Source organism: Canis lupus, chromosome 11 (assembly GCF_048164855.1).
Source record: "Canis lupus baileyi chromosome 11, mCanLup2.hap1, whole genome shotgun sequence".
Classification (NCBI taxonomy): Eukaryota; Metazoa; Chordata; class Mammalia; order Carnivora; family Canidae; genus Canis; species Canis lupus.
This window is the reverse complement of record NC_132848.1, coordinates 39,623,037-39,648,929: the sequence shown is the minus strand read 5'-3', so window position 1 is coordinate 39,648,929 and position 25,893 is coordinate 39,623,037. Positions and strand designations below refer to the sequence as shown.

Below are 25,893 nucleotides of genomic sequence, written 5' to 3'. Positions count from 1 at the left end.
GCTACAGCAATGATCACAGACTAAAGGGGAAAATGACCCACTGCAAGATATTACTTTGATTGTTCCCCCTGCTTAGGAATTTTGGTGGCTCTTAGATACTAATTCTCAAAGCAACGAGTCACATTTCTGCACAGATGTCCAAAATAATACAAAAGGGTATTAATTCTCCTTGAAATCGTTCAGAGAGAGATCACATTTTCCAAAAGGCACCATTCATTACAAGTAATCAGATGAAATTAGGAAGTGCAAGCCACAGATGATGCAGCTAAGGGTTAATATGACCAGCTTCTCATTTTGTTCAAGGGGAAAGAGAAGCTAATTCTGGCCTTTGCCTCTTGAACGACATCCCTCTTATGCCTGGAGGTTGACAGGCTGGCTCACCCTTTTTCCTGAATGGAGAGTATTTTTTTAACCCACTTTGATGGATGTGTGTATTACAGCTGCCATCTGGCCGGGTTTTCTGTTGGTCTGAGAAACACTCGTGTCTCTTTTTGTGTAAAAGTTGTCTAAAGGATCATAAATCTAAGTATTTACGTGAACACTGATATAATAAAGAAGATTTAGTCTGTGAGCTTTAGTGAGACACTCATGTGTCTTAATAGCCTTCAGGAGTCATTTTCTTCCAAGATTCATTTTTCTAAAATTAGCTCTTGTCACACACCCAAGAAAACACTCAAGTCTGCAGAAGAGGGAGGTGCCACCCCCAGCTGGAATGCTTCTCTCTCTTCACAACCCCATCGGCTCCTTTCACAAATAATCCCTTTTCTTTCCTTTCTTTCATTTTCTGTAAATGTAAGAAAGCCTCCAGACTACTGCATGCAGGACACCCAGGGCCCCCTCCCTAATTCTTTCTAGCTTCTGTCTCAGTCCATTCTTAAGCTAATGTCCAGAAGAAGAGAAAGAAGGTCAGCCCGGTCAGTAGGGTTGGAGTGCAAGGGCTGCCCACCCGCTAACAGGTCCTGGCAGAAATGCTGCTTCATTGTCCTACAAAGGCGACCTCACTGTCAGGCTATGAGCTCCAAGGGTGAGGCAGCGAGGCTCAGGCCGAGTCACCTGCGACCAGAAGCTGCTGGACTCCAGAATGGAACAGTTATGTTAGGCCTGGCCAACTCAAATGAGCTTGCTTGGTAAAGGCCTGAGTTTAAAACATGGGTGCCACGGCTTCTGGTTGATTTAAAAATTTGGATGCTTGAGTCATCTCAGTAGGGCCTAAGTGGGAGCTCTCTGAGGGTGGGACCACCTCATATTCAGTCTTGTATTCCCAGCAAACAGCACAGGTGGTCCCATGGAAGGTTCCTGATTGATACTCTAAATAAACTAATATTTTAAATATGAAAATTAATATTTTAAATGACTGCAATTCATAAAACAAAATAAAGTGAGATGGCACGATGGGACTCCTGGCTGGGTTCAAACGGGGGCAACACACTGCTGGCTATCCTTCCCAGGCCAGCGGGAGTGTGAGCATGGCTCCCTGCAAAGTAATCAGGTGTCATATGGCTAGGAACAGCAGTCAGGAGTGGTCAGGGAGATGGAACGAATCAGCAGCAGTGGTACCAGATGCTTCCATGTGCCAGGCACTGTATCAAGCACCTCATCTGTACTGTCTCATTTTAATTCATTCCCACTGTAATTTTTATATCAAGCTCCATAGTAAACACTACTATTCTTGTTCGGTATATGGAGAAACTGAAGCTCTAAGTGGTCTCCTTCATGCACACTGTTCCAAAACCCCAGTCTTGTTGCACTAACTATATCACAAAACCAGGGGATGTTGCATCGTGCTTGAAAATTTAACAACATTTTTTTCCCTCTGCCATAAAGTACTGTGCCGAATTTCAGGCTAGCTCCCTACACTGACCGGACCACGGGATCCCCTAGCATCCTGTCTTCCCTAACATGTGTTTGTCTGCGGGAGAAACTGATCTTCCAGTTAGGCCTTGGGATCTGCACCTCCCAGAATCCACCTGCTCGGCAATCACCGGAGACAGCGTAGACTTGGCATGCCAACTGAGTGGGTTTTGCCCAGTCAGAATGGGATGCCCTAACATTCCCAGTGAGGCTACAGGTGTGAAGGTCCAAGATCTCAAGGAATCTATTATCTAGGCAGGAAGACCCCAATCCTGGCTTCTCATTCTCTGCCCTAGGACAGGTGAATGTACAGAGGAGTGATATAGAGGACAGTAATCATGGAGTACTTTAAAGAGGAGGGGGACTAGGGTTGGATGCTGAAGCCCACATTGGTACAGAAGGAAACCAGTCATTTCCAGCCAGTGGAACAACTGGGTTAAGTGTGCCTGAGATGAGAATTTGCATGGTGCAAAGACAGGTGACCAGGAATGGCAGGCTCAGGCTGGACAAGGAGGGCCCATTGTATTAAGACGATGGTATTCTCTTTCCGGGTGAATAATTTCAGCACTAAAGATTTTTCCTCACATGGCAGGGCAGATGGGAAATAGTTTAAAAGGCAAGGACGACCATATGTGAGCCACTCCGGGCAGCTTTTTAGCTTTCAGAACTTTCTGCAATGAGGTAGCAGGTGCTGTTGGGGCAGAGGGAGGTGGAAATGATTCCAGACGTCTATTACTGGTTGTACAGAGACAACACAAGCTGCCTACTAGCTAGGGTCTGCTGGCTTCCCGAAACAGCACTCATCTGCTCTGGACACAGTGGCCTGTTTGTTTTACGATAATTAGCATTCAAATATTTACACTTTATACCAATAATATGCCAAGGCTCATGATTGAAGCTGTAAATTAGCTTCAGCCATGATGTTTAATAGTCAAGAAGATGAAATATTGCCTACCTGCCACTGAGATTGCAAGGTTCTACTCTGTTCCCTTAAATATAAGTGGGCATCTGGGTAAAAATATAGGTGGTCTGCAGGTGGCTCTCACAGGGAGGCTTCTGTACCAGCTGGAGCCACTCTTTATTGGGAAAAGCATGCCCTCCTGTCCCAGCCCAAGAGGGGTCCAAAGCATCAGTGTGGGCTGACAGTGGATGTGTGTGATGGCAAGGGAGTGCTGGCACCACACAGGGGACAGGCCAGTGCCACCATCTCTGGCCTACCCAATGTTGCAGAGAGATACTGACGACTCTACCCACAAAGAGGAAAGGCAATGTATGGCTGACTGGGAAGCCCTGTGGTCAGATGGCGTGTTCAGGGGCTTGCCAGCTGTGTTATTCTGGATAAATCCTCAGTTTCTTCATCCAATGTGAGTCACGGCTCTGTGAAATGAATGAGTAAGGCACTGCGTGTGACTTGACTGGCACAGTGCCTGGCCTGAGGTGAAAGCTACACAAATAGGATTTTTCAAATCCAGTTTTGAGAGTCTGTAAAAATAAAAAAGTGGTATAACCAGCATGGATTTCACTGTGAGTACTGGCCCCATATGTATATACTGGAAGGTTCATCCAGTGAACCTCTCTTTAAAGGGTCCCAAACTGATGTGCCCTCGTTCAGATAAACTCTAACACCTGATTCAAGCTAATAAGTGTAGACTAAACCCTGCCTAAATAAAGCCCTCTCTCTGGTGTCTCGGTCACAAACCGCAGAACCTGTCAGAGACTGAAGGCCTGCGAAGTATCTTCTAATGGGTTCGCCCTGTCAGCTTTAGTTTATGTTGCTATACTTCAAGAAATATTTATTAAACCTGATGTCAGGCTGAATATTTATATCCCAGGACATTCTGCCCTTGGGGGACCTGAAGTTCTTGGGGAAAATAAGATTCAAATTCTTGAACACCAAGGGTGAACGAATGAAAAGCCCGCGGTGGATTCAAATTCCAGCGTCTCTTCAGTCCAGACAATGAGGCTCTCACAAGAGCCCAGGAAGAAAGAGTGCTTAGAAGAACCCCCTTTCAGGAAACTTCAAAGGCCCCACGGGGCACTTGTTTTGCCCATCAGGGGAAAGAAAGTGGTTTTCTGTGGCAAGAGCCACATCTTAACAAATCACAAAAATAAAAAAGGCTGACTGCTTTAGATCCATCTCCATAGATCAGCACCAGCAGATCTCAAGTGTAAAGCTGGGGGAAAAACAAGCTGCAGACGCAAACTCACAAGAGTTGTGCCATTTATGTAAGATTTTAAAATGCCAGTACCAACCTCAGCTAGGGGCTACCTCTGAGGAAGATGGGCCGAGATCTGGATGAGTGCGTGCGGGTTGGACACTTGCCTCATTGCTCAGAAGTGTCCCTTTAAAGAAAGGATCCAAATTAGTAAGGCAGAGTAGTGATAGGCATTAAATCTGAGTATATAAGCTCACTTCTTACGTATTCCCTGTTTTCTTCCTTAAGATTTTATTTACTTTAGAGAGTACGAGAGAGAGACAGAGAGAGAGAAAATGAATGGGGAAGGAGCAGAGGGAGAGGGAGACGATCTCCAGCAGACTCTGTGCCTAGTGCAGAGCCTGACACGGGGCTCGATCTCACAACCCTGAGATCATGACTTGAACCGAAACCAAGAGTTGGACACTCAACTGAATGAACCACCCAGGAGCCCCTGTATTCTCTTTCTCTCTCTCTTTTTAAAGGTTTTATTTTTTCATGAGACACACAGAGAGAGGCAGAGACACAGGCAGAGGGAGAAGAGCAGGCTCCCTACAGGGAGCCCGATGTGGGACTTGATCCCAGGACTCCTGGGATCACAACCTGAGCCGAAGGCAGATGCTCAACCACTAAGCCACCCAAGTGCCTCTTCTCTCTGTTTTGAACAGATTTAAACATAATAATTTTACACATAATAAAGGTTGTAAAAATAAAAGTTGTTATTAAGACTTTTAAAAATAAGAAAGAGAAATCAATTAGTTGTGTTTATATTTATATCCTTATTTCCTAATCTCTTTGGCTGATAGTTCCTGCTTACTCTGTTAGCACAAAATATAAATCTAACATTTAGATTCCACACTGGATTCCAGCTTGGTTAAGACTCAAGTGATACCATCGTCAATCCAGAAAAGAATAACTTACAGCTATAATGATTTATGAAAACACAGAAAAGCACTGAGATTCTGGCCCTCACTCTTTCTAGGTATGTGATTTGAGGCAAGTTGCTTGACCTTTTGAAGCTTCATCATATGACTATGAAAATAATCCCAAGGTTAACAAGTTGACACGAAATAACATATTTTAATGATAAAATGCAAATAAAGTTTCTCTTGTTGCCACCTTAGTTATCTAAAAATAGCTATTCCATGTGGCCGCTGGCACTGTTATACACTCATGGTGCCATCTTGTTTACTCCTCATTGCCTGAGAGATGGAATCTCTCACAGTCCTGTGTTGGCTAAACTGACTGATTATCTACAGAGCAACATCTTTGGTCTCTGTTCCACCTCTTAATTCTTCCACATAGAAGGTGTTCCCAGTCCATTGAGAAATAAGGATCATGGTATGAACCTCTGAACTGAGTTGGCCCTAAGTCTAGTTTTGATAGTTGCAGCAAGTAAGGTGGGGAATTGGTAATCCAACGTGTTCCCACACCCCAAGCCACAAGTTAGGAATGACTATCAGTCATGAATGTAATAATTTAACCTCCATCTCTCTGACATTTGTGTATCTTCTAAAGCACTGAACAGTTATTACTTCAGTGCCTCTCAAATCCTATGGTGAAGCCCATTTTATGGATGAGAAGTATGAATCACAGTCACTTAAAAGTCCCACTGTTAGCATGTGTTGGAGCTAGGACAGTACCTGGAAAAATTGTAGGCAGTTCAAAATGAGGACAGTAATCATGTTTGCTCTCCTTACCTTCCAGGGTTGTTGAAAATACCCAAGAAAAATGCATTAGTTGGAACACTTGAAATCTGATGTCCTACAAATTCATCCAGTTTTCAGGATATAAGGAATCATAAATATTTACATTTCATTATCATGTCAAAGTTATCTCAGTTGATTTTTTTGTCGCACAAAATATGTATAAATAAAAAAGATGGCCCCATTATGTGTTTAAAAATCACCTTGGCAGATGTAGAGGTGCCAGTGAAAATCATCAACGGTGAACATGTTTCTGGGCAAGTAAAAATGGCAATTGTTTGCTTTGTAAGGCTATTCAGTGGCTTCGGCCTTAACACTCCAGAAGTTTGATTTTAAGTTTGGAACTTTTAAAACATCATTAAGAGAAAGTGCCAAGTTGTTAACGCCCTAACACCAAGTTCCTTATGATAAGACACATTTTCCACAGAAGAGGACTAATGCATTAATTTTATATAAAGACACATATACACACATATTGTGGAGTCAAATATAAAATCAACTTGAAGATTTCATATAAAACATGAGACTTCAAAGAAATATCTCAGTGCAGAGCTTTGAACTTTGAACTCCGCCCTACAAACTTCCAAAGCTAAATGTCCTCCCTAAAGGAAAAGTCTGAGCAGCTGGGATGAGATGAGTATCAGGGCCCCAGCACACTTAAGACCAACCTAAGAAAAGTTCACAAATGTTTTCTCTCTAGTATGCTTCTCTAGTTTTTTATTTTTCAAAGCCAGTAAAAAAAAAAAAAAAAAAAAAAATCCAGATTATGAAATAATTTCTGCAGTTTCTAATTCTGAGGATTAGCTCACCCTTAGAATATCTTCTAATTGCCCGCACACCCCTGTCAGGACCACTGAGTCAAGGTTACCCTGTGAACAGCAGCACAAATGTGTTTTGTATCTGTGCGCACATGTTCATACGAGCACAGCACTGGTCTTCCATCACTTCACTCATTCATCCGGCCTAAACATAACCGGGCACCTCCATTCTACTATGTCTACCACACTGAGCAAATCAAATATAACCTGTCCCCTCATTGAGCTTGCCGTAAGGGAAAGACAGAAATCAGGCCTACTAATCTTGCGGGATATTGTGCTTGTGCATTTTAGCTGAATTTTTTAGCACATTCCCTTTTACCCCATGACCTTCCTCCATTCACCGAGATAAACCTAAGACCTCCCATGCCCTAAGGAAAACCGTCACAAAGGAACCAGAAGCAGTGATGTTAATTCTTGTCTTCACAGTTCAAAAGCTGGGGCACCTGGGGGCTCCGGTGGTTAAGCCTGGTTTGGGTTCAAGGTCAGAATCCCAGGGTTGTGAGGCAGTGCCCCGCATCCGGCTCTGCACTGGATGTGAGGCCTGCTTAACATTCTCTGTCCGCCTCTCCCTCTGCTCCTCCCCTGCTCTCAGTCTCTAAAATAAATAAATAAGAATAATAACAAATAAGTAAATAAATAAAAATAATGTTCCAAAGCTGTGTTTCAAGCAATGGGAAGTGCAGGACAAAACCTGGGAGGAATACTTGCAAAGCCAGTTTTCTCTTACCCAAATGGAGACTGAAAAGATTTCTTGCCTGATGGCAGCCATCAGAAAGAATGAATATCCACCATTTACATCAACATTGATGGAACTGGAGTGTATAATGCTGAGTGAAGTAAGTCAATGGGAGAAAGACAATTATCATAGGGTCTCACTCATACGTGGAATATGAGAAATAGTGAAAGGGGCCATAAGGGAAGAAAGGGAAACTGAGTGGGGAAAAATTAGAGAGGAAGACAAACCATGAGAGACTCTTAACCCTGGGGAATAAAGGGTTGTAGAAGGGGAGGAGGGTAGGGGATGGGGTGAGTGGGTGACAAGCATTAAGGGAGGGCATGTGATGGGATAAGCACTGGGTGTTATACTATACTTGGGCAAATTGAATTTAAATTTAAAAAAATTTTTTTTAAAAAGCAGAGTGGGAAGTGAAGCAGAACAGCTGGACACTGGCCAGGGCCCCTGACGATGGTTCTCCTACCAACTAAGAGGGCAAGGACAGAGAACTCTAGGAAAGTTTGTAGATGGGATCTTGCCCCACTCTGTACCTCACACCTCAGGGTGTGAAGGCAGCACAGGGATGGCTGTAGGAACCCGGGTTTTCTGTACCCAGAATGGCAGGGAGGAACAACCACCTGAGGCCCCCAAAGTAGAGAGAATCCACAGGCCCAGAGGGGGCATGCAGCATGGACAGAGGGATGAAGGGGAGTGGGTGGAGGGGGCACTGGACTGTAATGTGCTACAAGGCGGAAGGCCAGGCCAGCAACCCCATGCCCGGACAGTCCCTGGATGCTACAGGCTAGACGGTTTCCCTGAGGTCATGAGGCGATCTAAGTTAGAGGAAGGAAAAAAGAACCTAAATTAAGAACCAAGACTTTAATGGCAACTTTGGTTAATTTAATCAGCTGGAACAGGTTGGCTGAATTGGCAGTTACATTTTCCAACGCTGAGTGGAATCGGGTCTCAAAATATAGCTTACATTGAATTGAGATAGTTGCATTTCTTGAAGACTCCTGGATGTGGGCTGTAAACATACACCTGCTAGTGTCCGGGCCAAAGCGTGCTACATTTTCTCCCCTCCAGCGCTGCCCACATTTACATCCACCATGTTGGTTTGTCCTGCGAACTGCACCCCTATAACCAAGTGCTGTGTGACGGCTCCCCTTTAGTGTTTCCTAGCAATCTCAAGCTTCACGTGTCCAAACCAAACAGTCCTTACTCTCTTTTCCTCCCTTAGCCTTTCCCCATCCAGTAAGTGGCGCTGTCTTTCACCCAGGTGCCTGGGTCAGAGACAGGCAGAGGGAGAAGCAAGCTCCCTGTGGGGAGCCTGATGTGGGACTCGATCCCAGGACCCCGGGATCATGACCTGAGCTGAAGGCAGATGCTCAACTGCTGAGCCACCCAGGTGCCCCTGGGTCAAAGACTTTGGTGTTATTCTCGCTTTTTCTTTCCACTTAAACCCACATCCCATCCTGACCATCAGCCCTAATCTGACTTTGACAACCCTTAACCCTAAAACATGCATGGACTCGCACGGCTGGCTGTCTTCTCTACTGCCCCAAAGGGGTCCGAGCCACCTGACTGCACTGGTGCAATGACCCTTACCTGACCTCCCTGCTTCCATCCCGTCTGTCCTCTGTGGACGCTCCAGGAGGCACAGGGACACTCTCAAAGTGGAGATTTAATGTAGCCGGGTTTCAGCTATCAATTCTCCCTCCCCTTTCTTTCCCTCATGTATGCGATGTGTCCCCTGGTCTCACTGACCCCATTTCCCACCACCGTCCCCTTGCCCTCCTCCCTCCTCCCGGTCCCTGCAGCTTCCTGCACACTCAGCTCCCACCGCATCTGCTGCAGGGCCTTTGCTCAGGCCCTTCCTGCTGCCTGGGGCCATCCTCTAGAATCTGACCTGTCTTCCTCCAGCCTTTATTAAAGCCGGCTCTATTCAGAAGGGCTTTCCCTGCAACACGCATCCTCTTGACCCCTCTCAGCAGCTCTCTCCTCACCTTTGGTACCACTCACCACCTGGTATGTTGTATGCTTAAAGCTCTTCTCCACCAAGCCATAAGCTCCAGGAGGGGGACCTGTGTTTCCTCATTCCCTAGGTAGGGCCTGGCACAAGTAAGTGCTCAGCTACTCCAGGAACCAGGTGGGGAAGGAAATGAGAGACCATACAACAAAAGACTGCGGGGACCTAGGCTTTTAGGCTAGGGGGGACCAGGCAGGTCATGTAAAGGCAGTAATATTTAAGCTGAGATGGTGAGAAGTTTGGTACTTGAGGGCCAGGTGCATTTCAAGTAGAACAACAGGGGCTGTGGGGCCGGGCAGGTGAAAATCTACGTGCCTGCCTGGACTATAATTTGGGTGAGCGCACAGGCATACAATGGATCTTCTTTGCAAAGACCAAACCACTTGTTACTTAATTTGCAAACACACCATGAGATGGAAACACCAGGTTCTATGAAATATACTATCAAGAACTTTTGAGAAACACTATAATTTTATTGTCTTTATCACATCTAATGACATAAATAAAAAGCAGTGGGTTTCAGCCTCCCCATCAGAGCTCAGTGAAAACCTTCCCTCACAGATAGTTTTTGCTAAAAGTCAGCCACATGCAGTTGGGGTATAGGTTCTGGATGTTTATTTTGTGAGGGAGAGAACTAGGAAGAAGAGAGAAACACGAAAATAGTAATATATCCACATTCCCCCAGCCTTGATGGATTGCACAGAACTTTTGCTGAAGAGTAGGCCCAAACGTTTACAGACAGGACACGCAGCCCAGGTACCACGTCCGTGATGCTGGAAACTTGGATCTGCTCTGGAGAGGGGACAGCCCCACTCTTAAAATGTCAGGGAAAAGGAAGGAGGGATGGAAGGGTGAGTCCAGAGTCTTGATGAAATCATCAGAACGTGAACTTAATGCAACCAGGATGACACAGGAATACAGCGCATCAAAGCAGATGAAAGATGTCATCTGAAGACTGTGTCTCTGGGACGACACCACGAATCATAAATCATTCTGATGAATTCTGGTCCAATATCTATGCTAAACAAGCACTCTGGCATCTAATCCCATGCCCTCCCCAGCCCTTTTTCCATCCAGCTGTAATTTTTCTCTGGTCTGCAAAAAAAGCTCTTTTATCTAATTTGTAAATAAGCCATGGCATATTAGCTGCCCACCTATCCTTGGTGGGAACACACACACACACACATACACACACACACACACACAATGCACGTGTTAAGCCTTTATTACATGTCCCAGCACTGTGCTACATGGTGGGGATTAAAAGAACAATGCAACTCATCCTTATCCTTCCCGATTCTATAATTTAATGGAAATAACTACTAAAGTTGTCTTCATGGTACCTGTATCAGCCAAGAACATTTCACTATTAGAATTTATACTCATTTATTTTTTCTTATTCTTATGAAAATATACGAATAGCACTACACTTAGAGTATCTGTATCTAATTTCTATGCCGAGGAAATGAAAGTTCTGTAACAGAAAAAAAAAAAAGATTGATCCAACATTTATTCACTCAACAAACATCTCTGTAAGGCATACACTCCGACATAAAGTTATTATGATTAGCGATCATACCATATATTCCATCCAGCTTAAATGAGATGCTGACACCAGAGCACCACAGTAATAAAACCGTATGGGTCTTTATGTTTTCTCTCACTCCACTGTGCATTTGCTCATTTTATTTCTGCTCTTGGCAAGATTTAAATAAAGGCGTTTTTTCCTTTGCTCTACAAATGTTTGCAGCAACTATATTACACTGACTTAACACAGCATTAACTACAGTACAAATATACTTTTATCAGATTGCTTTTTGAAAAAGGAAAATGTTTATGATCTCTGTCACAGAAACACTGAATTCATCAGTCTAAAATTTATTTAAAATGTCAGATGCATTTGATAAAAATCTATAGCAAGAATTCATTTCTGAACAGTGTGGAGTGATTACTTTGAATTGAAAAGAAAAGAATATACCCTAAAGTATGATCTCGGTCTCTCAGAATATAAAGTTCAGGTCAAGCCACATGGGCTACCATGGGCTTACACCACTGCGTGTGCTAGAAAAGCATTTCTGACTTGGTTTCCCTTCTCATTTTAGTAAAAATTTTAGTCTCAATTCTATAAGCAAACAAAATATCGGCTCCAAGTAAAGACAACTGAGAGGCATGTGCGAGGAGGAGTGTAATTTCATCCTGCTTTATGGAGCAGGCCCTAAAAAGAGGCAGGACATATAAGAAAACCACATTTCTAGATGGAGGCAGGGAAGTTGAGACTTCTCTTTTAAGTCTAATTAATGCAATGCATAAAAATACATTTCTATTTTCCCCAAATCCCATGATAAGTGAATATAATAATAGAATCATGAGTTCATGGCTCACGATGTAAATGTTATTTGTCTTGCAAGAGCCAAAGAAGTAAAATCAGTGGTGATATTTGTCTTGCTCCATCCTAGAGACTCAAGAACTTTCACAAGAGTTGGGACAAATCTTAAAAGGACATGATATTTCTCTTCTTTCTGATGAAGAATGCATGGTGTGGGGAAACGAAGCGCGTTAACCGTGTCGCAAAGCTGGCTGGAGGCAGACTACTCAGGGTACATTCCTTGTCATCTAATGATATGGAATAGATCAGATCATGGATTTAACTTCTAGAGTGTTTCAAAGTTCTGTAGCCCAACAGAATGCTGCAGAAATTGGGAATGAAGAATCCGAAGAACACGATTAGTACATTGTAGTGTTTGTAGAATTGCTCCACTGGAGTCCAAAATAGCCTGGAGAGCCCAGACAGTCAATTCCAGTCTCAACTGTGGAATAAGAAGAGCAATTAACTGCTTGGAACACCTCATCGGGTAAAGGTGGGGACAGACAGAGACTGAGTGTAAGAGCAGTGGGAAGCTAGGAAGAGCTGTTACCATTAACATGTGTGTGAGCTTTCTCTTCCTGGTGGACACAGCACAGAAGCTGTAGAACAAAGGCCCGGGGCCGTCTGGAGTCTCTACGTTGCATGTTAAAAAGGATATTCCCATGTTCCACTGCCAACTTGCTGAACCAAAATCAGAGGGGCAGTGCCCTGGAGCCTTCATTGTAGACACTTCCCCTTGGGCCGTGTGCCCTTGCCGTTGGCCTTGCCAGGGCTGCAGCGAGGAGGCAGTGAGCCAGGGAGGCTAGAGGAATGGGCTCTGCCTTCCAAGTGCACCGTGGGCAGGGGGGTTGGGGTTTGGAAGAAATCATGCCCCCTCCCCCCCACCCCCTGGTGCCCTCTGACCACAATCTCATAATCTTGTCACCTCTAACAAAACCAACCTGCACCAGGACACCTCACACCCAGGAGCCACACACTACACCAGCGAGGCACACATCTATATGTCTTTTAAGAACATCGCCTTTTCCGGACACCTCGGTGGTTCAGGGGTTGAGCGTCTGTCTTGGGCTCAGGGTATGATCCCGGGGTCCTGGGATCGAGTCCTACATCGGGGTCCCCGCAGGGAGCTTGCTTCTCCCTCTGCCTGTGCCTCTGTATCTCCTATGAATAAATAAGTAAAACCTTTAAAAAAGAAAGAAAAGAACATCACCTTTCCAGAGCCAGCCTCGGCATCCCACTCTGACATTCCCTCGTGATTTCCTGCGTTGCCCCAGGACTTCATACATATCTACTCCTCCCTGGGGCAGAGCCTCCGCATGACCATATCTGACTTTCAATGCTTGATGTGCATACAAATGAATGAAAGAAAAAAATCCGGTATTCATGACGGTTACAAAAATCTTACCTCAGCATTAGCAACACTATTTCCTTTTACAAAAGGCATTCAAATTTCCATTCTATAGGGAAAAGATAATGAGTTGAATTATAAACACCTACATTCAAATACTTCTTCAATATAAGTTCCTTCCCTTATTAACCCTATCAACGTGGGCAAGTTATTAAACCACTGACCAGTTTCTTCAATTGCAAGACTGAGGTAACATCACTCAGCTTAGCTGTCCTTTAAGAGGATTTTAATTGACCTCTATATGAAAGTCAATCAATGTACTGCCGGGCACAGAGGCTTGCCTTCCCCCTTTTCCCTTTGCACACTTTCTAATTGGTTCTGTGATGGGCTGCAGTAGCCTACAGAGCTTGTAACAAACCTTCCAAAAGAAACTTCTATGCCAATTTCATTCCTACTTAATAATATGCTGATAAATATTTGACAATTGGCTCTTGGGAAAGAGAAGTGGGAAGCAGAGAGCTGATTTTTGGCATCTGCCCATTTCCGTGGTCATACTTCTGCCACAGCCAGTTTTAAACTATTCGGGTGATGTCACTGAACACAGAGCTGGGAAGAGACACATAGAAGCGCATCATTGCCAAGTATTCGCACCATGCAGACACAGCAGATGTAAACAACCTCAAGAGCATCGATGACAGTAAAATGTAACTGAAAATTAGGAAATGATGAGTGCTGAGAATGGACTACCTTTGTTTTTAATGTAGTTTAACAATTGGCTCACAAAATTCTGGAATATGCACGAGCCAGCTCTAGCACACCACTGTATCTCACCTCATCAAGGAAAAGCTGATTATAGGGGTGTTAATTCCAGAGCATTAGGTTTTTCAGACTATACAGAGGGCTTTATTTTTTTATTTTTTAAAGATTATTTATTTGAGAGAAAGAGTGTGCATGGGGTGGGGGGGGAGGGCAGAGGGAAAGAGAGAATCTCAAGCAGACTCTCTGCTGAGTGGGGAGCCCAGATGTGGGGCTTGGTCTCAGGACGCTGAGATCATGACTGGAGCCAAAAACAAGAGTCAGACACTTAATGGTCTGAGCCACCTAGGTGCCCCAGAGGGCTTTATTTATGTAGACCCTCTAAAGAGACATGGAAAATATATGCTTGTAGAAACAAGGATGAAATATGGTTACAAAACAGTCCTAAACATCTGTATGGTACCCATGGGTACACCTGTGCATTAGATCTGCTGGACAAAGCCTTGGCTGTAGAGAGGGAAGCTCCACAGCGTACCGCACGTTGCCAGCACCCAGCCAACATGGGGGCAATAGTAAAACGGATTATCACTCCTCTTTCCATCACGTTCTTATTACATACATTTGGAAGTCTGTTTTCATCTTTGGTCCCTTCCAGTCATAAGACCCTATGCCATGATGTGACAAGTTCTAGTATCCATGTCAGACACCTGACACTCTCAATTTACGCAGGAGAAAACTAAGGCACAGGGGAAGGAAGGAAGTTGCCCACAGGTAATGAGGTGTGGGACTAGAAGCCATGTTTCAATTTTTATAAAATCACTTTACCCTTCAAAGCCCTCAAGGCACATCTTACTTTCTTATGCATCTGTACAAACACTGAATCATTTCAAAAGAAATAAAATATATTTGTGACTTATAGTTTTTTATATATTTTTTTCCACCTGCTCAATTCTAGAAGTGGCATTTCATGACTCCTGCTTGCCTCCACATTAGGCTATCTTTCCAACAATAGAATTGTTTTGTTTGAAGACTCGCTCCATAGCTCAAAGTTGATTAAGAATGAACTTTTAGTAAAGGCATACTATGTACCAAGTGTGGTACTTCATAAACCACAAACAGGGTTTCATCTAAACATAAAAGCAACCTACAAGTTAGGTCACATTATTGATTGATTTTATCATGAGGAAACAGGTTCCTCGAGATTAAGAATCCATTCGATATAAGCAGGGCCAGCTTCGTGGACCTGTGACTTGTGCAGTGTCCTAGGTCCCCACATTCAGAAGGACCATGCTAACTTCACTGTTCTCTGGCCGCTGCCTGAATGTGCTTAATAATTTTGTCTTTGAGTCTGCTTCCCAAGAAAAAGCCAATGGGAACATGGGACAATGGGGCAATGAAGTGTGTGTATGAGTAGAGCAGGTGTGTAGAACGTGCATTGAGTATGTGTCCACCCTTTTCTGCCGCCCCATTCACTTACAGCCTGTGTGATGCCCCATGAGCCCACAATGCACAGGAAGTTAGCTCCACTCAGAGTGAAGAACATGGTAAACATGTTACCTCTGTGACCAAGTAGGGGAAACTGACAGCCCCCAGAAGCCATTCTTTGTTAGAGCTAGGACTGGCTTCAGAAGCAAAACAAGAAACACAATGGACCAAGGGCCCTATCAGGTCTTTTCCTACCTTCCTGGATTAATCATCCACACATGCTAAAAATGATCATGTATAGAAAAGTCCTTCCTTCCTTATTGGAGAGCTAAAGTTGGTAGAATGAGGATGTGTCACTAAGCGAAATAAGAAGCTGAGTCGGGGCACCTGGGTGGCTCAGCTGGTTAAGTGTCTGCCTTGGGCTCGGGTCATGATCCCCAGGTCCTGGGACCAAGCCCCATACTTGGCTCCCTGCTCAGTGGGGAGTCTGCTTCTCCCTCCCTCTCTGCCCCTTGCCCCTGCTTGTGCTCTCTCTCACAAATAAATAAAATCTTTATATATAAAGAACAGCTGAGTTAGTTTTGAGCTGTGTTTCCACTGTTCTGGTAAGAATGAAACATGTAAGCATGTGCCAGCTATGAAGTACAAATGGTGTAATCCCGGTGATTCCACACAGGCGCTGAATGCTCTTACATTTGCACTCAAAACTGGCATTGGACAATGAAAAGATGAACAGTAAAATCATGCTAACTATTAAATTTTAATTTTTCTTTACTTAGAACACTAAAAACACCATGACAAGTCAAGACAGAGGAATAAAGGGAAGGAAAAAAGTGTTTTGTTTTAATGGTGTTAAGGGCATTTCCCTGCCGCTTTTTGTACAAGGGGCCCCACATTTTAATTTTTCATGGAGTCCGTCAGCCAGCCCTGGTCTGGGGGCGGGGGGCACATAGAGTGTAAGTGGCATTGTCAGGATCTGAACCCAGGCTGACTCCAAAGCTCAGCTGCTTTGACACCATCTTCGTCAGTCTCTCATTAAAAGCAACAGGGTTCCCCACAGTTTCAGAACATTTTTGTCATTATTCCACTGTTAGCAATCTGGACATCTGACAGTTAACTGTTTATTCCCTTTGGCTTTCCTTTTTTTTTCCTTCTTGTTTTCTCTAAATCACTTAGGTTGTCTTTTCTCTATTCACCAAGTAAGTATTCACTCTGAGCCAGGAACACAGAACTGTTATCCAACAACAGAGTCTCAGCAAAGCATACAATTTTAGAGACGAAGATGGTGAAGTCATTTCTAGAACCTTAATAAAAACAAATAAATGAGGAGTTTTATGTAACCTCAAAGTCTTTCTGCTTCTTTCCCCCAATACTTAATTATCTCCATAACCAATGGCTGCATTTTATGGTAGGTGTAATGCTTTAGGGGTCTGGGCTGGTGAGGACAGAGGAGGGATGGGCAATGAGCACTTGGCAGCTAAACAGGCATTCCAGTGCAGAGATGGTGTGTTTGGTTGAACAGCAAATGTGGATGAGAAGCAGCAGGTTAAAATTTTGTGTACTTGAGTCCCACAGCAAACTTTCAGTCAAGGGGATTTTCATCTTAGGACCTTGTTGAATCCTCAAGACCCTCAAACCACTTACTGGGTTAAGCTACCTCAGCCAAAACCCACTTCAAAGATTAAAGTATTATATAAGAAGGAAATGCAATAGCTAAACCACCACCACCACAAAAACTCCAAAACCTTGTCGAGGGCTGATTAAGCAAAGGCCAAAGAAATTTGCTAGACATGCAGAAAGTCCATTGCCTTTGACTGTGGTGGCACGGTTCTACTAATAATAGCCACAGGTGACCCTCCTGAGCCCAGGGCAGGTGAGCTGGTTGGTGCGTAAGCATCCTGTTTATCAAAAGAGACCCAGATGATTTACTCTCATTTTACAAGGGAAGAGTCTTAGTGATGAGAAGTAAAAGAAATCATAGGCCTAAACCCCAAAGGCAAAACTATAAAAATGCCTAAAAGAGAACACAGGGGAAAACCTTGAGGACTTTGTGTATTGGGTATGGTGAGGACTTGTTAAATCCAACACCGAAGGCACAATATATGAGAGGAAGAGTGGAAGAGCTGAGCTTCATTAAAATAAATAGCTGCTACTCCCTGACAATCGCAAGAGGATGAGAAGACAAGCCACAGATTGGGAGAAAATATTTGCAAAGACACACCTGATACAGGACTGTGATAAAAAATTATACAAAGAATGCCTAAAAGTCAACAGCAAGAAAATAAACAACCTGATTAAAAGATGAGTGAAGGACCTTAACCGACAAGTCATCAAAGAAGATATCCAGGCACCTGGGTTGCTTCGTCAGTTAAGTATCTATCTGCCTTCGGCTTAGGTCATGAACCCAGGGTCCTGGGATCAAGTCCCACATCCAGCTCCCTGCTCAGCGGGGAGTCTGCTTCTCCCTTTCCCTCTGCCCCTCCTGCACCTGCTCTCTCTCTCTCTCAATTAAATAAATTAAAAAATCTTTAAAAAAAGATATACAGATGGTAATTAAGTGCATGCAAAGATGCTCTATATCTAAGTCGTCACGGAAATGCAAGTTAAAACAACCATGAAATAGATACCCCTACACATCTATCAGAATGGCCGAAATCCAGAATGACACCACCAAGGATGTAGAGCAACACAAGCTCTCGTTCATAGCTGGTGGGAATGCAAAAATGGGACACCCACTTTGGAAGAGTTTGTTGGTTTCTTAGAAAACTAAACATACTCTTCCCATACGATCCAGTAATCACATTCCTTGGTATTTACTAGAAGAAACTCAAAACTCATATCCACACAAAAACCCACATGTGATGTTTACAGCAGTTTCGTTCACAGTTGTGAAAACTTAGAAGCCACCAAGGTGCCCCTCAGTTGGCCAAATGGATAAAATAATTCATTGGATAACACGAACAGATAAATAAATGGTGGTAACCAGCCAATGGAATGCTATTCAGCACTAAAAAGAAAGAAGCCATAAAAAGACAGGGAGGAATCTTCAAAGCACTAATACTAAGAAAGAAGCCAGCCTGTGGGACACCTGGGTGGCTTAGTGGTTGGGTGTCTGCCTTCGGTTCAGGTCATGATCCCCCGGTCCTGGGGTCCCTGGGTCCTGGGATCAAGTCCCACACTGGGCTCCCCACAGGGAGCCTGCTTCTCCCTCTGCCTGTGTCTCTGCCTCCCTCTATGTGTCTCTCATGAATAAATAAAGTCCTTAAAAGCAAGCAAGCAAGCAAGCCAGTCTGAAAAGTTTGCAAACTGGGATTCCAATTATATGCCATCCTGGAAAAGGTGAGGGAACTACAGAAACAGTAGATCAGTGGTTGTGGGAGTGGGGGAGGATTTTTCGGGCAGTACAAATACTCTGTGTGGTACCAATGGTGGATACATGTGAACACACCGTTGACAAACCCCCAGAATGTACAACCCCAAGAGTGCACTCTATGTGAACTACAGACTCGGGCTGACAGTGATGGGTCAGCGCAGATTCATAACCGTGACATGTGTACGGCTGCATGTGGGCCGCTGGTCAGGGAGGCTCTGCACCTGCGGGGTCAGGGCAGGTGGGAAATCTCTGTGTTCTGTTCAGTTTTGCTATGAACCTAAAACTCCTCTGGAAGTCCTAATGGAAAAAATGTAGAAATAAAAGAAGAAAAGGAGAAGAACTCACAGACAACCCCCTAGAGAGGAGGTCCTGGAACCTGAGACCCAGTCTATTGAGTTCAGGCCCATCTCTCTCCTCAGGCCGTCCTCTATGGTTTGCAAAGCACTTTCATACACTGAGCAACTCAGCACCATATGGATTTTGGATTAAATGTCCAATTCTGACCTCAGTTACACTGAAAATAAACTTTTCACAGGTCATAAATTTTTAGAACCTGCCATAATAAACGGAATATCTGTGTACAAGTCCCATAGCAATGATAACTGTCCTGAAAACCTCCAGCAGTGGTTCAATAGTGCTTGCTGTTAATGTGCAAGTTCTGACATCCTGTGTCACACCAAGAGACAGGGACCAGAAGCTGAAGAAAGATGGGGAGAGAATCCAACACAGAAAAGAATTGTCATCAATCTATCATCAAGATAGAGAAGGGGGCTGAAGAGATAATTAGAATAAGCCAACGTGTTCTCTCTCTTTTTAGGAACTTTCTAACCTCAGAATGTACCTTCTATAAATTTCTGTTCCCACTTGTGTTCACTATGGCTGAAGAGCATGAATCAGAGAATGCAAAAAAAAAAAAAAAAAAAAAAAGAAAGAAAGAAATAAAAATAAATAAATAAATAAATAAATAAATAAATAAATACACTGTTCATGGGAGGAAAGCCACCACGTTCCATGCCAGGTTGGTAGTAAGGCCAAAAATAGATGGATGGGTGATTTATTGTTAGGTTGCAATAAGGCTGTGTTTACCATGAAAGAAGCTTCTTTTATTCAACAAGTATCTACAGAAGGAATTTGCTAGGCCCTGGCTACACAAAGGTTAAGTGAGGAAAACCATCCGTATTTAAGAATTTTCGGGGTGGAGGAGGGTGGAGATTTGTGGGTGGACAGCCACCCCAGGAGATGTAAGCCATGGGGAGGGAGTGGTGCCCCATAGAGTCAGGGACTGCAAGGGCTCCTCTCCAGCAGGTGTGGCCAGGGAGCAAGGGAAGCACATCTGCATCTCTGGCAGCTTCCCCTGCACACAGGGTTTACCTCTTCCACTCACGTATTCCAGGAAATACCAAACCCAGACAACTCTGTTAATTTCCTTCAGCAAACATAAAACATATTTTGTGTTATCTTTTTACCTTGCCCTCCAGAAGCCCCCAAGCAATGGCTGGCCTTTGAACTCAATGATAACCCTTGCTGTCCTAGGAAACCTGCCCGAGGTAAGGGCCGAGGACCCCCTCTCCCACCTGTTATATATGGCCAGGAGGAGAGAGGCTGACAGTTCACATAGTGCAGAAGCTCCCTCCTGCTGCCTCAGCTCTCTGGGCAGGAGTGGGGCCTTCAAAGCTGTCAGTCAGACCCTTCCAGAACACTGATGAACCCTGGGGAGGAAAGAAAGGATTTGTTGGCTTTTAAGCCTTCTCATTAACTTGGCTGAGAGCAGAGGCCTCACTTGGCATCCAGGTATGCAGGGGTCCAGCCATGCTGGGATCTGAGGCTGAAGCCCCCTCCCTTGGCTCCCCCTTACACCGGCACCTCACACCTCACAGACTCAAGGCAGGACTGAGCAGTGGCCCCAGCCCTGGAGGCACTGTGAAGACTACCATTGAGCTGACTTCTGTGCTGAGCCACAGAGGTGCTACTTCACCTTGTGCGGCCCATGCGATGTGCCCCTGCCAACTGCGAGGCAGCCCATCTGCAAAATGGCCAGTGAGGGGAGTTCAGGGAGAGCCAGGTTTGTACAGGTAGTCACCTGGGGGATCCCCGCCCTCAGCTACTGTTTGGACAGGAATTCTCTCAATCACTGCCTGGCCACATCTCCACCCTTCCCTTAGCAGAGAGAGCTGAAGGCATTATTCATATCACCCTGCAGGATGCTAGTCTTCCCTTCCTGAGAGAAGGCTTTGCTTTCCTAAATAAATAAAGAAAGAAAGAAAGAATAAAGACAATTATTTTGGTGTGCAAACTGAATGTTTTTTTTTTTTTTAATTTTTTATTTATTTATGATAGTCACGGAGAGAGAGAGAGAGAGGCAGAGACATAGGCAGAGGGAGAAGCAGGCTCCATGCACCAGGAGCCTGATGTGGGATTTGATCCCAGGTCTCCAGGATCGCGCCCTGGGCCAAAGGCAGGCACCAAACCGCTGCGCCACCCAGGGATCCCAGACTGAATGTTTAATAGTAACTCAGTAAGAGAACCCGAAAAGTTGAAATTTTGAAACTACTTTAGATATGCATGAAATGTAAACAAGGTAAATGTAGTATGTCTTGTTAGATCCATTTATTCATCATCAGTTTCTAGGAAGCCACAAAATTGCGTTTACTTTGAGGCTTACTGCCTGAGAGTAAACCTTCTTAAGGAGTCTAAAGCCATTGTGAGGGGAAAAGAAAAAGAAAAAGAAAACCAAACCAATAAATAAGCAAAACACCAAACTCATCACTGAAGGCACAGACCAAGTTCACTGCCTCCCACAAAAGCCTGGGATCCATTTGAAAAGAGTTCCAATACCCAATGATTATTATGAATTTCCTGGAGGGTTCAACAAAAGTTGGTGGGTTGGGTTTTATTGCAGGAAGAGGCCTTCCTGGCTGGCACTAGATTTCCAGAACACAATGATAGAATTTTCTAACCACATCCAGTTATCAAAAACCATGTCTGGGACAACATAATTAAAAAGTGCAGAGAAACCCACTGGCATAGCAAGCCTTATTAAGCTGGCATAGCATGACTCATAAGGAAAATTAAAAGGGCTTGGGGGTGCGTAGAGATTTAAGGTCATTAAGAAAAATGAAATAATTTAAAAAGATATTCAGATTTGAATACATTACTTTAAATAACAGTAATGCCCTGATGCTCTGGGACCTAAACCAGACTTCCATCAGTAGATCGAGCTGTCTCACTTAAAGAGCTTCCTTTGCCTGGTCTGTGAATCCAGGGACAGCAGTGAGTCTGTGCTGAGATGTGATCTACCCACAGGCAATGGTGGGGTCTCCAGAATGAACTGCCCGAGTGCCACAGTCAGCAGCATGACAACTGCTAATAGCCAACACATAAGAAGTCATTAAAACCCACTTAACTTGACTATGAAAGCGATTTAAAGCTATTTCCGTGGGTGAGAGAAAATCCACACTTAGGTTCTTCTTTACTCCCAAGTGGTCCCTTGTATCTTAAGCATATGTAAATGGAGCAAGGAAATAGTTTATTCAAATGCTCCAAGCATTTTTTTTTTTTTTTAATTCCCTGTGCTTTTGTTAAATTCCTGCCATGGTCTATTTACCACTGAGAACCGCCAAAGGTCCCTAACTTCAACTACTGGTAACATTTTTTATTTTATTTTATTTTTTTAAGATTTTATTTATTTATTCATGAGAGAGAAAGAGAGGCAGAGGCACAGGCAGAGGGAGAAGCAGGCTCCATGCAGGGAGCCCAACGCGGGACTCGATCCCGCGTCTCCAGGATCACGCCCTGGGCTGAAGGCGGCGCTAAACCACTGAGCCACCCGGGCTGCCCACATTTTTTATTTTAATTCTAGTATGGGTTCAGAGCAAGGGAAAGAGTCCCTTTAATTAAATGACTTATCCCAGGCATGCCCTAGCTCTAACTCAACCTTCTGGGAGATTGCAAACTTTAAAACAAAACTGTCTTACATAGTGGGGAGAGAAATGCATAGTGTTTGGCACTTGAGGATATGCATCGGGGAAGATACTGTGAAAAAACACTATATTCGACATAAACTTTAAGGACCTCAGAGGCACACTGGCCCTAGCATGACCCTCTGTTGGGGGAAGGCATCCCTCAGCCCCCGGGGGCTGCTGGCTCCTGCAGGGAGCACTGGCAGGTCAGGGCCACGTATCTGACCAACACAGGAAGAAGGCACAGCACCGTGCCTTTCCCAGGCTGTCAACTAAAGGAGTGTGTACCTTTCTACTCACACTGGGTTGAACCGATCTCAGATCAAGGGACTGCATTTATAATTCTTCATGGACAGATGATATTTTACACTGTCCCCAGTCTAGCTGTACCTTTCCAAGTTTTAATACCCATCCATAGATGATTTGTGGGCAGCCAGAAAAAAAAAAATGCAGTGCAACAACAAAATGCTGCTGAGCCCATTTGCTCCAGAGCAGCCTTTATTATCACACTAGGTGCTGATAATGTACGTAGCTCTAATTGTTAGAATTTGATACAACATTTATGAATCCTAGACAAAGTGCTTTTATGAAACCTCCCTGGGCAGATCCTACCCAATTTATTTACTAATCACTTACCAATTACACATGTCCTGTACTTGTGAATGCTTTGTTAAGGAGGGGAACAAAGATGCCCAACCACATTTGTAACACTTATGAAAAGAAATGTGAATTCCCAGTTTTCTCTGTGTGATTCACAAAAGGCATAAAAATTATAAGGGTGAAGGGTTTGATTCTAATTTCCTAATATTGCAAATAAATGTATTTTTCCAGAGTGATCAACAGTAATTCTAAAGATAAATATGTAAAGAACAGTCCACCTGGTCCATGACTGCTTATCTTTAGAATGTCTTGTTTACAAATGGATGGCTAGGTTTGGGGGAGCTATATACATGGGGATTCAGCTTGGGAAAAAAGGCAGAAAAGATCCCCCTCTGTCCCCTTCATTTATAGAAATCATCTTTTTTCTTTTCTTTCTTTCTTTTTTTTTTTTTAGAAGTCATCTTTACAGAGAGGACACTAGACAGGAAACAACGGATGTTGGAGAGCATGTGGAGAAAAGAGAACCCTCTTACACTGTTGGTGGGAAAGCAAACTGGTACAGCCACTCTAGAAAACAGTGTGGAGGTTCCCCAAGGAGTTAAAAATAGAGCTGCCCTACAACCCAGCAACTGCACTACTGGGTATTTACCTCAAAGATACAGATGTAGTGAAAGAAGAGGCACGTGGACCTCAACGTTCATAGCAGCAATGTCCACAATAGCCAAACTATGGAAAGAGCCCAGATGTCCATCGACAGATGAATGGACAAAGAAGTTGTGGTCTATATAGATGTGGTATATATATATATATATTCCACATGTGGTATATATATATATATATATATATATATATATATATATATATATATATATTCCACAATGGAATATGGCTCAGCCACAAGGACAAATACCTACCACTTACATCGACATGGATGCAACTGGAAGGTATTATGCGGAGTGAAATAAGTCAATCAAAGAAAGACAATTATCATAGGGTTATATTCCTCATATGTGGAATATAAGAAATAGTGAAAGGGATTATAAGGGAAGGAGGGAAACTGAGTGGGAAGAAATCAGAGAAGGAGACAAACCATGAGAGGCTCTTAACTCTGGGAAACAAACAGGGTTGCGGAAAGGGAAGCGGGCGGGAGATGGGGTACCTGGGTGACGGGCACTAAAGAAGGCACCTGCTGTGATGAGCACTGGGTGTTATATGCAACTGATGATTTACTGAAAACTATATCAGAAACAAATGATGTACTATATTTTGGTTAATTGTATTTAAATTTTTTTTTTAAAGTCCTTTCCAATCGAATAGTACTTTTAGGTCCATTCCTTCAGCCAACATTGATCAAGCACCTACTGAGCCCAGTATCTTTGTGACACAGAGATACAAAGACAGGGAGAAAGAAGCAGGTCCATCCTTAGACTCAGGCTGACATGGTCAGAGAGACCCTAAAAGTAGGAAAGTGGAGACCAAACGCCAGGGGCCAATTCAGAATCACATGATGTTCTAAAAATTCCAGGCTGTGTCCTGTATGCAATGAGAGGACGGAGTGGGCACTGGAGCATCTAGGGAGGGCCACATGACCAAGGTCAGGGTCAGGAAAAATGCCTCTTTGCCAATATGGACCACGGACGGGGGTTCCAGAGGTGAGCAAGAGTGGATGGAGCCATCTGTAAAATGAATTCCTCATAAAAAATGCTCTGCTAACAGGGCAGGGCTTCTCTCCATATTTTTCTGTGAAGAACACGATCAACAATAGCAGCTGAAGCCCAAAAAACACTTTGCCCTCCAGAAATGGTAAATGTCAGGAAAGAGACTCTGGACAGTCACATGAAGTATAATCACAGATTTCTGAGCCACTTAAGCAGCACATGCCCAGGGGCATGCTGTACACAAGCCAGCATTTTAAGAGGCAGGTAAGAGATACAGCTTCTCCTTCAGGAGACAGAAACCAAATCATGAGACTTTTGACGCTGTGTAAGCCTGGCTGCTCTCTACCAACTGGTTCCATTGGCATCTGGCTTTGGGTCTAAGCCAATCTTTTTGGCTTTGGGCAAATCCTGAATTTAGACAACATAATCTGAGTACATCGGATCATTATGAAGCAACCTGCCTGTAAACCTTTTCACAACTATTTAAATCACATTTCCAATTCTTATTCTTTTCCTTTCTGGTAAACTTGGAGGTATCATTCTACTTTTTCTTTATATCCCTTTGAACATTAGTTGTTTAGTATAGTGAAAGCCTCTCCCCAAGCTGGTCATTTACCTCAAGTATAGGCCAGGCAGTGGACAGCCTGGAACTGAGTTTTTAGATTTTTTAGGTTTTTTTTTTTTTTTCCAGTTTGTGGATTTTTATTATTTCAAAATTGCAATGTAGAATATCTCTATGAAGACAAAAACTTTAAAGAATCTATGTGACTTTAATTTTCTATTTCTTGCTGAATTTTTCTGAGCTAGCTCCTTAAAAAACATCTCCTAAAAAGTCTATGTTATGTTAAATATCTCATAGAATTATCCATTTTTCAGCGTCCACTTGCAGTATTAAAGTAGGCCAAATTCACAAGTCAGAAGCTAAAAGTTGCCAAATGAAATTAAATTTAGTTAGTAAAGAAAGTTTCATTTTAAAGTTTCTTTCCCCACAGGACTGTCATATGTTCAGTTTTATTTTTAATAAACTAAAATATATTCAAATGTATCTCCAAGATTTAGAACGTAATGTTACTAACCTTTAATACACTTTAAAAT

General features: G+C 43.6%; 1 protein-coding gene across 6 annotated transcripts in view; it reads right to left on the bottom strand.

Annotated features, from left to right (window-relative positions):
- Positions 1-25,893, bottom strand: part of ST6GAL2 (ST6 beta-galactoside alpha-2,6-sialyltransferase 2) — a 76,289-nt gene that overhangs the window by 40,455 nt on the left and 9,941 nt on the right. The gene's annotated exons all lie outside the window — the stretch shown is intronic.